Here is a 13810-nt window from a genome sequence, read left to right on the forward strand (position 1 = left end):
ATTCACTTAATTCTGTTCCTGTTGTACATATGGATGTTTCCAAGGGTTTTTATTATTATTATAAATAACCCTACAATGATTATTTTCATGCATATCACTTTTTCCATATTTTGGATTCTTTCCTCTGAGAGATTCCCAGAAATGAATTACTGAGTCAAAGGGCACAGATATTATTGTGGCTCTTGAAAGATATTGCCAAAATGTTTTCTAAAAGGGCTCTGCCAATTTATAATGAATTCAAGGACCCATTTTTACCAGACTGCTGGTCAACACTGACCATCCATGTAGTTTTGACATTCTGCAATGTTTTCTATACTTTCCTTGAAACAGTGGGGCATATGATTCACACATATTCTAGGAGACATAATACTTCCTATTCGGGTGTCCTGAATTATTTCCTCAAATAGTAGTACATTCTTTAACTTTTATAGAAATATCACGTAATTTACCAATATAGAAATTTCTGCAATGTCAAAATATAAGCAATCTCAAAGTACAACTGATACTGTTCCTTTTGCTAATCTTGCTAGAATTATAGTTATCTCTATAGTGAAATAGCAATTTCTCCTCAAGAAATGGGCCATAGAGTAAGGAGCCAGCAGGAATCAGTTTTCCATGAGTTCTGCTCTAAGTATATACGAATACAAAAGAACTGTGGAAACAGCCATTCTAATAATTCCTTTTGGTGCATCTAAGGATTTTCAAATAAAGGAAAATAAAGGGGTCTGTTTTCCTTTCCTCTTTTGAGCTATTTCCATGCCAAGAGTATACCTTAGTGATAATGACTATGTGACAGGACTTTGAATAAGACAGGCGGAGTACAGAAGACAAAATATGTGTCATGTAAGAACAGATCCCCCAAAATGAGCTCCACAGTGACACAGATGGGTAGCAGGTAAGGCATGCTGCCCAAGCTGCCCTTGGTACCCAGACAAGGCCAGGGTATTTCTCTGACTCATGGGCTCACTCTAGGCTCTAGAGCTGACACCTTCCCCATCCCACTTGACCTCTGACCCAGGTGTTTGACAAGGTGAAAAGAAAAATAAAACAAAACATTAGAATGACAGCTGTGGGTCAGTTAGTTCTATGAGCAAATACTTAGTGCATAATTACTATGTACCAGATAGTGGATGCCAGGACCCAGAATGGTCCTCAATCCCCATCAATGTGTGCCCCTTCTTTCCCAATCCAGTGCCTTTTGATGCTCACAGGATACACCCATTCCAGTCCTTTAAATCTCTGAAGGCTGCTTGGGCCCTACTTCTTACAAGTCAGCTTCGAGCCTCCCTTGATCCCAGAGTTCCAATTCTGAGGTGGGACACTGGCTCTCCTTCTGAGGCCGGGTTCACACCCTCACTCCTCAGAATGAGGAGTCAGGCTAACTTCTGCCACCGTTAGTTTCCAGTAAGTAACAAGCCTAGAATTCTCCCAATATGAGGATCCACAAAATTCAGGGTCTGTTAGGAAATTCAGAATTTTTTCTGTAGGAAGAGGGTGCTATTCAAAAAATTTAAAGCAGGGACAACAAGAGATGCATTTTAGACATCTAACTGGCAAAAGGATGGAGGATATGTTAAGGGGGCAAGAGGGCAGTTTGGAAGTATTGCAATCGTTAAAACACAAAGTGGGAAGTGGGCTGAGGTGAATTTAGAAAGGAAGAGAAAGAAGTTCTCCACCCCATCCATCCAGTACTCTCTCCTGAGAGTGAAACCAAGGTTTGTTTTACGTCTAGAAGATCATCCTTTTACATTTCATGTCATCTACTTCCAAAAGTTTTTCATGCTTCCCATTAGCCCTAATTTCCTTAATGACCTATTATAGATCTGCAAGTAATAATGTATTCAAATAACTCTTCTTGGAACAGGCAGAGGAGATATGGAGACCTGAGCAGATAACCGCATAAAGTTCTCCAGAAACATAGCCCAGATCACAATGAGACTACACCAGCATCATCCAGGAGGAAGGCTCATTGAAAAGAAAAAGCTAAATGTGTCGGTGCCATGTTATGCTCTTATGTGTTATGCCATTTATGCTTCTACTCAAGGAGCTACTGACTCAATCAGTTTTTGAAAATTCCAAAGCCCCAGAAAGCTGTAATCCCCTTGACTGAGGAAAGCATTCTGAAATATTATTAGGTCAAGGAATTCCCACTTACGGTGAAGGAATTATTCCGTTTGCAACAAATTCTTAATGCAAAAGCAAAGTTCTGAGATTTTTTTAAAAACACCCTTATCCATTTTAAGTGACTTTCAAATTTTTAAGTAACTTTCAAAATATTTTAAAATAAAAGATATTGCATTTTAAAGCAATAAGGGAAAAGCAAAACTATGAGACAGTAAAAAGATCAATGGTTGCCAGGGGTTGGGGGGAGGGAGGGATGAACAGGTGGTGCACAGATTTTTAGGGCAGTGAAACTGTTCTGTATGATACTATTATGGTGGACACATGTCACTATACATTTGTCAAAACCCACAGAATGCACAACACCAAAAATGAACCTTAATGTGAACTATGGACCTTGGGTGTTAATGATGTGTCAATATAGGTTCATCAATTGTAACATATGCACCACTCTGGAGGGGGATGTTGACAGTGGGGGAAGCTATGCATGTGTGAAAGCAGAGAGTATGTGGGAAGTCTCTGTACCTTGCCTTCAATTCTGCCGTGAGCCTAAAACTTTTCTAAAAAATAAGGTCCATTTAAAAGACAATGACGACAACGATGATGATGATGATGATAATAATAATGAGACAGAATTTGTGTTATATTAAAATACATGTGAAACTGTATTATATAGAAAACGCTTGGGGGAAAAAGAATCTCATCAATTTCCAATTCCCCAAATCTAGATATCTGTAACTTACTATCTGAGTCATCTAGTACACAAAGGGAATTCTTTTCTATATTAGAAAAAACTTCTTCATCTTGTATGATTAATGGTTCTGAAGAGTTAATTGGAAATACAGTAACTGAAAATTAAAGCAGATGAAAACAACTGTCTCTATGTAAAATATGTCCCTCTAAGGTCAAATTGGGTGAAAATAAATAGCTAATTTGGCAACCAAATAAAACTACAAAGCAACAAACACAAGTATAAACACTCTGAAAAGTGTTTACAAAAGATAAAGTGAAATACTCCTAGAAAATGGATCTTAAAAAAAAAAAAGGAAAAAAAAAGAGAGCTGGGAAATAAATAATCTTCTGCTAAAAATCATGTACTTTCTTTATCTATCCACCCATGAAAGCCTTCCAAATCTTAAAAAAAAAAAAAGAAAGAAAATAAAACGAACATTTAAAATCTATCAGGTGAAACTTTTACTCTAGTATTTTAAAACATGAAAAAATACCTTTACTCCTGTTATGTCTCAAGACAGCTGCTTCATTTATCTGCAACATATATATTTCTTACAAGTCTCTGGATGAAAACACACTGAGAAAACATGGAGCACTTCAGTGGCATCTTTGTGGTCACTGCACACGCCCAGGCCCACGATACCAAACGAAGAAGAGTTAACATGTTGACATCTGTTTTAGGCTAAAAATGGAAATTGTGAAGTTCTCTCCTCTTCCAAGAGTTCCCTGGAATGGATCAAAAGGCTTCAAAAGACTTGGCACCGAGGGAACTTCTAGGCAATGTCTACACAGTACAAAATGAAATGGAGACTTGGCATCTTCCTAAAGAATTAGGGCTGTGTTGACTACTGCAAAAAGGGGGCCCTAGCTAGCCTTTTGGGACCTGAAAGGCCAAAATAATACACAAAGCTCCATATTTTTTCTTCACGTGGATCTATATATTAGCTTTTCATACAACGCCAACAAAAACTCCTTGCCTTTGGTGTGGTCGGGCAATGACTAAACATCTAGGCTGGGCCATGTATTAAGCTAGACATGGGGGTACAAATGGCTGAATCTCCCAGATGAGTAAGGCAATGGCCTGCCTGGAGTCTGAATTTAGAAGTAACCTTCCCAAACTTCTACCTTTTCTCTTTTTTCTTTTTTCACACCAAATCAACTTTGCCTGCGAAGTTTTGCTTTTCTTGAGGCTGAGTCAAGATGAACTAGCATTTGTGGGTGGAGTGGTTATTTGAGAGCACACCATTCTTGACAAGGGGTCTTTCTATGTAAAGCAGAAGCATTTTTGTTTTGCCTTTGAGTTGGGGTGAGTGCAAAGAATTGACTTGTTTTTCCTCCAAAGTTAAAAGAGCAAACCCAGAGACTACCAAAACGTTGGCTTTGTTTATCATTTCCAAGTTGAAATAAAGCATAATGTGAATACTCAGTGCTCTATCTTTCCCTGATTAAAGCGATCCTGCCCTTTGAATTGCTACACAGGATACTGTTCTGTACGGCTCACTCACAGGGCTGTAATAAGTCACAACAGCTTGGCACCTCGCCCAACAAAACACAAACTCTCCTGAAGTCTTGAGCTTTCCCATGGCAACATCACAGTCATCAACACAGCAAACAATCGCTCCGATCCCTACTCCCGCTCCCCTTTTCTAACAGCAAAGGGTATCATTGCAGCCAGTCTCCTAGAACTGTGCTAATTATCATCTATGAAAGGAGATAGTGACAGAGATCAAGTTGCCTTCAGTGCAGAACTTAAAATGAGATCAAAGGCAGGATAGCTACAGGAGCACATGGAAGTTTTACTTATACTTTCACTTTAAAAGAAAAGAGAGAAGCTGTATGTAAAGTATATCCCTTAAGGATTAATGTGTTTGCTGCCCTGATTACCAAGTGGCTCTGGCTCGCCCTGCAACCTTCATACAAAACTCCCATTCACATTAGCCCAGGTTCTCTCCACAGCGGAGAGGGGGGGAAATGCCATCTTAAAGCTGCAGCTCCAACACATTCCTGAAACTGCAAAATTGGAACTGTTTTCAAACCTCAGCTGCTTTCTCCAGCGGAATGCTCATTCTTGCTCAGATGGGAAGACCGCCTAGAGTAGGGTGGCAGCTCCCTACAGCAGATTAAAGCAGCGCCACTTCCTTTATGACCGCCTCTTTTCAGATTCAAATAACATCCTTGGAGAGGACAATCTCTTCTCATAAAAAGTGTCTGGGCTCCCACAAATCCCCTACAATGATAATCTCTCCTTGTGTATTCATTTGATTTTCAGGCAACGGATGTTCCATGAGAGTTCAGGAGCAGAACTAATACCAAACCCAAGGGAATGAATGGTCTGTGACTCGTGGGTGGATATCACTTTATTGGGGGGTGGGGAAGGCAAGGAAGAGAGTCCTAGCTTCATGTGGTTTTGAATGCTGATTGTTCCACTCTGAATTACAGTGAAGCCCTGCACATGTACATAGACGATTTTATAATTCTAGACTCAAACCTTAAACAGTGCTATAGATTACATTTGGGATCCCACCAACCTCAGAATTAGAACAAAAATTTCAGAGGAAGTTTCATTTCAGCACAGCTACAATATGGGGGGTTAGTCCATGTAATAAAGAATATAAAACACTAATGACAAAGTATGGAAGTAATTATACCAAGATATTTCAATGATATCCTAAACCAGGAAGGGAAAAAAATCCAGTGATTTGCTAAACAATAGCAGAATTCTGAAAAGTAACCGAAGCCTTTTGAGCATACATATGGGTGACTGCTGTGTGTTATTCTATATGTATTTAAATACTAACCCCCCCAAATCTATTCTAGTGACAATTTAAATAATTATGATATTACTCTAAATTCTGGCGTCACCTTTTCACTTGCTATAGACTCCATTGTGTTTTATTCTCTATGATCCAATCATTTCCAAAACCCCTCAATCTAATGATGTAATTTTTATCAGTAAGAAACCTATCACAGAGGGGCTTCCCTGGTGACCCAGAGGTTAAGAATCCGCCTGCTAATGCAGGGGACACGGGTTCAAGCCCTGGTCCGGGAAGATCCCACATGCCGCTGAGCAACTAAGCCCATGCGCCACAACTACTGAAGCCCGCACGCCTAGAGCCCGGCTCCACAACAAGAGAAGCCACCGCAATGAGAATCCCGCGCACCGCAACAAAGAGTAGCCCCCACTCACCGCAACTAGAGAAAGCCCAGGAAGCAATGAAGACCCAACACAGCCAAAAATAAATAAATTAAATTAAATTAATTTTTTTAAGTAAAAAAAAAAAAAAAAGAAACCTATCACATATATAAAGTATTGAGCTAAAAAAGAAAAGAGGTATGGATCAGAGTTGCTCTATCATCCCAGAATGCACTTTCCAAAATTATTTCCATGGCTAATTCCTATTCCTCTATGTCTTAGCTTAAATTTAAAGAAAGTTAGACTCCATGGTCAAAAATTACTTGCTATTATCGTACTTTTTGTTGTGTTTGCTTGTTTGTAATCTATTTCCCTATTAGAATCTAAAGTCCTTGAAGTCAAGAATCATGTACCTAAACTGTTGTCTTGAATACAATGGATATTGAACAAATATTGGTTGAATGAATGAAACTTTCATTTATACACAGTGAACAACACATGTGCTATATAGTTTCTGCTCTGCATACTCCTGTCCAAATGTAAAAGTCTGCAACATAAAGAAATAAAATAGAACAAAAATAATTCACTGGTTAAGTTCAGCAAAACAAAGAGTTAAAGAGAAAGAAAAAAAGAGAATCAAGTGTCCTTGGTGGAGTTAGTTGGCAATGTCTTCATCAGTATGTCTTGAAATTTCTGGATGAATGTTTTTGGGTTTTTGGAGAGAATGAACTCCCACTGAAATGAGTAATCCATTGTGTCTGACATCATACTGAGATCTGGAATGCTATTGTAGTTTACTGTGAAGGGCTTGACAATGCATTCACACTCAGAGACCAAAGTCTCAAAACTGCCCTTCAGTTTAACCCTATAGATGTGGTTTTGTAAGAAGACTGCAGTAACTGCATAATTGAAGTCTATCACACATTATTCTGCTCATAATTACGAATGATTCATTTTCACCTACGACCATGGAATCTGTACAAAGAGAGGCATACAACCCAGTATCAAGATTACTGAGATCATCATGGATGACGATGACGATGGTGATGATGGTGGTGACAGTGGTGATGGTGGTGATAATGGGGATGATGGCATCCAACCTACTTCTGGGCCCTACAACTATACCTTCTCACTTAGTCCTCACACCAGCCCTGTTAGGCAGGTTCAATTACATCACCATTTGATAGAGGAGGGAATCAATGCCTTAGAATGAAATAATTTCCCTCAATTTGCTCAGTTAATAAATGGTAGAGCTTGGATTCTACTACCCAAGGCCTTAACTATCATCATATTACATGTCCCAAATGGATGATTTTCAAGACTCTTAATTTCTAACATTTACATGATGACAGATAGGGAGAACACTTGTTTCTTGCTCCTTTAAAAACTAGTGTCACATCTGGAGCCAAGAAGTTATAACAGTTTATGCTGTGATTATGTCAAAAAGGAAATTTTATTATAGATATATAGAGAACGGATATGTAAAGGAGACTACTCCAAAGAAAACAGCCAAAACTGTTATGTGTCAGAAGTTTAAAGGTTTTTTTAATTAACTAAGTAATCTAAAAATCAGTATGTGGAAAGTCAAAGTCACTTAGAAGGGATAAAAATATTGAAACAACCTTTTAGATTCATTCTGCCTAAGAATTCATCAGGGTTTCCACCATCTCAACAACATCATTACCTTAGGGGTGACTAGAGTATGTCAAATTTCACCCCAGTGTGACCTGAAACTGCCAGAAGCATGAAATCCCTGGAACCATCTTTCAAGTTACCACACTGTTGCCCACGAGTTAAAAAATTTCAGTACATGGAAGAAAAATAAACATTAAAACCCTATTCAGAAAGCATGGCTTCTTGGATACATTTTCTAAAAAACAAATTATTAAACCAAGAAACATGTAAGCCTTTTCTTCCTAGTCTTAGGTTGGCAATACCAGTGATTAGAAGACACTTTCTCATAGATAACAGAAAGCACTGGATTAAAGAGTCTTGACTGGTTGACTCTTCACCCTGCTTAAATCAGTCCAAACCAAGTCATTACACCTCTCTGGGCCTGTTTCCTCATGTGTAAAAAGAGGAGCTATCTTCGGCTCTTCTCATTCCACAGGGTTGTTCTAAGGATCAAAGGAGAAACTGCTTTATAAGCTATAACCTGCTATGCAAATGCACAGAATGCTTATAGCACATATTTTTACAACATCATTTACGCAAATGCTGATGAGTGCATTAACCATAAGCCAGAAGAGTAGCAATAGATAGTCCAAGGAGCATGTAACAATAGTAATGGCCAACACTTAGGACTATGTCTAGGCGCTAGGCTAAGCACTTTACATATTTCATCTCATTTAATTCTCACAATAACCTTTTATGAGTTATTATTCCATTTTATACATAAGGACACTGTAGCTCAAGGAGGTTAAGTAATTTGTTCAAGAGTTCACATAAAATCTAGGTCTGAATAGCTCTTCACCACTCTACTACAAATAGTATGCTTATTTACATAGACTGGAGTTTGAGAAATCATGTAAGCCCATTCCTGGCATGCAACAGAACAGTACATAAAACAAAAGAAGAGGCTGAAGAGCGGGTAGAAAGAGAAGAAGCTAGATAGTCACAACCCACTTTAATTCCATTTTTCAAAGTCATTAGAAATACTTATTACTTAAGATGTCTCTGCAAAACATCTTATCAAATCACATTGTGATTTCTGAAATAGCTCCAACCTTGAACGTTAGCCATTGCTGTGATATGAATGCACAACTTGCAACCTGCCTCCCATGGGGATGGCAGCAGTGGTAGCAAAGGGACATCACTCCAGGGCTGATGCTACAGATGGCTAGAGACTGTTCAACCTAGATGGATTCTCATAGCTGAGTCCAGCAAAGACCTCTCTTCCTGATTTTCCAAGTTCCATGCTGAAGTTAAAAATATAGTCTTACACGTAGAAATGATGCTATAGGAAAATTCATGCCAAGTTATACAGAGTGTGATTACAAGCTTTGGGGATCTAACTTTCTTATAATAGGGTGACTACCTCTGTGAGATGTTGAGTTTCACTCTGAGATGGGCAATTGAAAGTTACCTGTATTTGCTTTTCTAAATGATTTTTCCCAGATCCTTCATATGCTTTGTATCAGGAGGCCTTTTACTTCTATTGCTGTAGTATTTGATTTTAAGAACAAAGATATCTTTTCTTGCCAGGGTAGTATGTAACCACAAAAAAGGAGGTTACTGACACCAGATGAAGGCCTATGTAACTAGAATGAGTGAATGGCCCGTATTTCTCCATCAAGTTCATCATCTCACAAAGGAAAAGTTCAAAGCAAAAGACAGGCTGTCTCAGGCCAAGTCCTTAAGGGCATTTTCTTTTTCAGTCATCCAGTGAGAATACAGAAAGGTGGGCTTTTTGTGTATGAGAAGTGACTGCAATTCAATATTAGGGACCCTAAAAACATCGCTGGATTCATCTTTAAAACTGATTTATCAGAGACTGCATTGACAATGGCAGGCCTAGAGAGCTCGCCCAGAGGATGTACAATTTCTGTTTCAAAATTTAGTCACTCTTCAAACTAAGTAGGCTGATCTGAACAATAGTTGATAAATTATATTCCAAAATGAATTTCCCTATAGGAGATCATTAGGGAGGGAGGTGAAAGTAATACTCAGGCCATCCACCTTATTTTTTTTATTGTGGTAAAATATATGTAACAAAAAATTTACCATTTTATTTATTTACTTTTTCTGATATGCTAAATTTTTAATTTAAGGAAACTTTTTAAATTTTTTTATTGAAGTATAGTTGATTTAAAATGTTGTGTTAGTTTCAGGTGTACAGCAAAGTGATATAGATATATATACATACATATGTATATATATGCGTATATATTCTTTTTCAGATTCTTTTAACTTACCATTTTAATTCTTTACCATTTTAATCATTTTTAAGTGTACAGCTCTGTGGCATTAAATACATTCAGATTGTTGTAGAACCATCAACACCGTCCATCTCCAGTCAGGCCATTTATATTTACCTGTTGTGAAAATTAGCCTTTGAGTACTTTCTTATCAGGAATTAATTTCAGCTAGTTAGGTACTATATTGTGACAGGGAAATAAATAATTAAGTTGGAATCTGAACGGGTCCATACTGTTAGTAAAGATCTGTGAAGTCATATCTCCTCTTTCATTAGAGTAACAACTATATCCCTTATTTCTCCAAAAAAGTACAGCAGTGGCACCTGATAAAGTTATAATTTTTAAGACAGTGGGTGCTTGGAGGTGTTAGACTTTGCTATCAACTTTAAATACATCAACTCAGTAAGCTTTGTAACATTTAACCATCATTATTATCCGTATTTACATGTGTAGGAAACCGAGATACAGAGGTTAGGGAACCTGTCAAGTTCCCACAACTAGCAAGGTGTAGAGGTGGGGTTCATACCCCAAACCATCTGACTCCTGAGACTAACAGTCTAACTCTAAGTGGTTCACAAAGTTCCCTGCAGCATCTGCATCACCTGGGAAGCTGTTAGAAATGCAGATCCTCAGGCCCCACCCTGAGCTGCTGAATCAGAAACACAGTGGGGAGGGAAGCAGCCATTAGAGGTCTAACAAGCCCTCCCAGGGACTAGGGGGCTCACTGAGGTTTAAGAACCATTGTTGTAACCACTGCCTCATTGCATTTCCCTTTTTTCAAGCTTCTTTCCTCGTCTGCCAAGTCCCACCACAAGTTCCAGTCAGATTCTCCCATTTTCATGTCCCACCTAAGCCTAGCCTCCTAGACATTGCCCCATTCTTCAAACTGACTTCTCTCCTTCCTCTTTTCTAGTCTGTCTTCCTCCCATTAAATACCCCTCTCTCCTACCACTGGTTTCTGCTATTATTTCATAGAAGTGCAATCCTAATGAACAAACCCTATGAGGCTTTGGTTCATCCATTCACTTAATAAATATTTACAGTGCCCTATAATATTTTCACTGCTTTTAGGAAGTAATCCAGGTATTTGGGATACATTTATGAATAAAAGACAATGATCCCTGTCCTCATGTAGGTTCTCATACATTATTGAAAATGCAGCTATTTGGGCCCTATACCAGACATCTGGATTTTCTAGGTTTGAGACAGGCCCCTAGAATCTGCATTTTATCAAGCACGCCAGGTGAGTCTGAATCCTGAATCAGGTAATCTGTATAGCCTGAAAACATTCTCTGCAGTAGTTTGATTAGGAGCACACAGTAATTTACCCGGTTTTTCTAGATTTTTCTTTGCTTGTTTTCTCCCCACAGTGGGGTCTTTGGGAGCAGGGGTGGGATATGAAAAAGGAAAGGAAAAAACTTGAGGCACACTGAAGCAGAACTTTTTCAAGAGGGAAACTTTCTAAGGTCTCCTGGGACTATTCTGCGGAGGAGATCTCGCTCAGCTTGAACCCTGGCTGATGAGATTTAAAGATGACAACATAAAGAGGCCAAGAGGCAAAGGTGGCCTCATAGCCCGTGCCCTGCCAGCCAGGCCAAATAGCTGCTGGTTAGACACATGTGACCTGCTGGGCCCTGACACAGGCCACGTTTTTGGATTTTTCCGTAGTCAGCACCTTTAACTCTGAGTGGTAGACTGGAATCATTTTCAAGCCATCTTGATATCCTCCTCTTTCTTAATAAGAACAGGACCAGTTTGTTTAACATTTCCTCATACCACAGACTTTTTTCACGAGGCCTCACCCACTCCCAGACAATAACAGCATCCTTCCCGTGGGTTGGCGACCAGTGCCATATCTGAGAGGTATAATGAGCCTTCTGCACAGTGGCATTGCCACCGCCTTCTCTTTGTTTCAACTCCTTCTGCTTAGATAACCTAAAACACAGGGAAAATATTTCGACTTTTTTCTCCCTTTTCCAAGATGCCTCCGAAATTCCTGCCTGGTGTCAAGAACTGTTCCATTATTCTGTTGAGAAGATAATGGAGACTCACTTTGTACCCAGAATAAACATGAGGCACCAAACGGTTCACAGGGGAAGTTGCCATGGGAGTGGCAGGGGCAGGCAAGGCTCTATCCCAGCCCGCTACAGTCCAGACTGTAGGCCAGAGGACAAATGAAGTCAGCAATCTCAGCTGGAACTGGGTGTCACAGCAGCCAGTGAGGAATTGTGTTCTTACAATGTACAAGACCAAACATTTGTCTTACTCAAAACAACAGGTACCAACTCTAGAGGTTCTATCAAGGTACACAAGAGGTACTAGGAAGCTTCTGAGATATATAGTATGGGGTCCCTAATCTAATTCCAGCAACCTGGGTCATTTCCCTCAGTTCTAAAGAATATACTACAAACGAGCTTCTCAACCAGACAGGTTTTGCCCCCAAGGGACAACTGGCAACTTCTGACCATGCTCACGGTATAGTACCATGTGTACAGAAAGCGCTTAATAAATATATATTGAAAGGATAAGGGACTAAATGGTACCAAGAATGTTTTGTGGGACAACATGGTTGTCCTTACTGTAAACCTCAAAGATTAGAAATGATATCCACAAACACTCCCTAAATAACACATTCTGGTCACCTATAAAATAGATTTATATTTTATATAATAAAATCTAATCTATTTTACATTTCTCTTTTCATTCAGCCTACTACCTCTTGCAATTAGATTTCCCATAAATTTACTATGTATTATATAAAATAGAACTACCTTTTATTTATTCGAATGTTAGCTCTCTTCAACTTTAACATTTAATCTAGTCCTTGTGTCCCAGGATCTTGTGAATGGCTTCCAAACTTCTATTGCTTTCATACACTCGTTAAAGATTTTGTCTCTTTAGAATCAGAGTGTTTTAGTGTTCTTGGTTTGTCCTCAGATAACATTTACTCACCCACTGTGACAAGTCAGAATGCCCCACTCTCCTCCTTCCTGGTACCCAAAAGACCCAACAGAGAAGGAAGCAATCTGGCATGTCCCTGAGGACATCTGGCCCAAAGCCTCCCTATCACCCTCTGCTGGGCTGTGCATCTCACCCTAACTGTCGGCATGCAAAGGGGCTGGTTGTGAGGAAGTTGTGGAGACCCTGGTCCTGTTGATGCATGCTTCAGTTTTATGTAACCCAACTTCAGAGCTCATTTCTTCCCAGTGGTCAGATCAACAGTTAGACTGAGCCATGAAGGTAGCCAAAAGCACTAGTACACTGTGATGCACACATATTCTATCACATGGACCCAGTCTTGCTCTCATTTGGGCAATATGCAGGCCTGTGACTTCTCTGAAAAACAGAATGAAAGCATCTGTGATTCCTTGAATTTCAGTTTGGGTGAGTGAGTCACTTGTTGCACACTCCTGCATTGCCTTCCACAGAATATTCTAGAAGGATGACTTTGTTTGGAAAACAGAAGTAGCTATTCCCACTAATCCTTCTTCATACCCTAGCAAGTCAGAGTATATGTTTGCTCATTCAACAAGAGACCAAACACTCTGGTGGGTACCACAGATACACTGGTGAAGAAGAGAGCATACTCTAAAGAGGATGATGGACCAGAATGGGAAAAAAAATAAGTAAATTTTAAAAAGACAATGTAACTTGTAATGAGTGCTGTAAAGAAAACAAAGAAGGGCAAAAATACAGAATAACAGGAGAGAAACCTCTTTAGAAGGTAAATAATAGTAAGACTATTATTTAAGTAGAGATCTAAAAATTAAGTGGGAGCCAGTCAGGTGACAAATTAGAGATATCACACAAGAAAGGGCTTCATGGAAGGAAAGACCCTGACTCATTTGGGGAGATAAGTGCTGCACATGTGGCTGGAGCACCTTAAGCAAGGGCAAGGGTGGCTTGA

General features: G+C 39.3%; 1 protein-coding gene across 1 annotated transcript in view; it reads right to left on the minus strand.

Moving 5' to 3' along the window:
- Positions 1-13810, minus strand: part of MAML2 (mastermind like transcriptional coactivator 2) — a 361367-nt gene that overhangs the window by 321032 nt on the left and 26525 nt on the right. The window lies entirely within an intron of this gene.

The sequence above is a fragment of the Aethalodelphis obliquidens genome, unplaced genomic scaffold (genome assembly GCF_003676395.1).
Source record: "Aethalodelphis obliquidens isolate GAN/ISIS:26980383/991018 unplaced genomic scaffold, ASM367639v1 scaffold60, whole genome shotgun sequence".
NCBI lineage: Eukaryota > Metazoa > Chordata > Mammalia > Artiodactyla > Delphinidae > Aethalodelphis > Aethalodelphis obliquidens.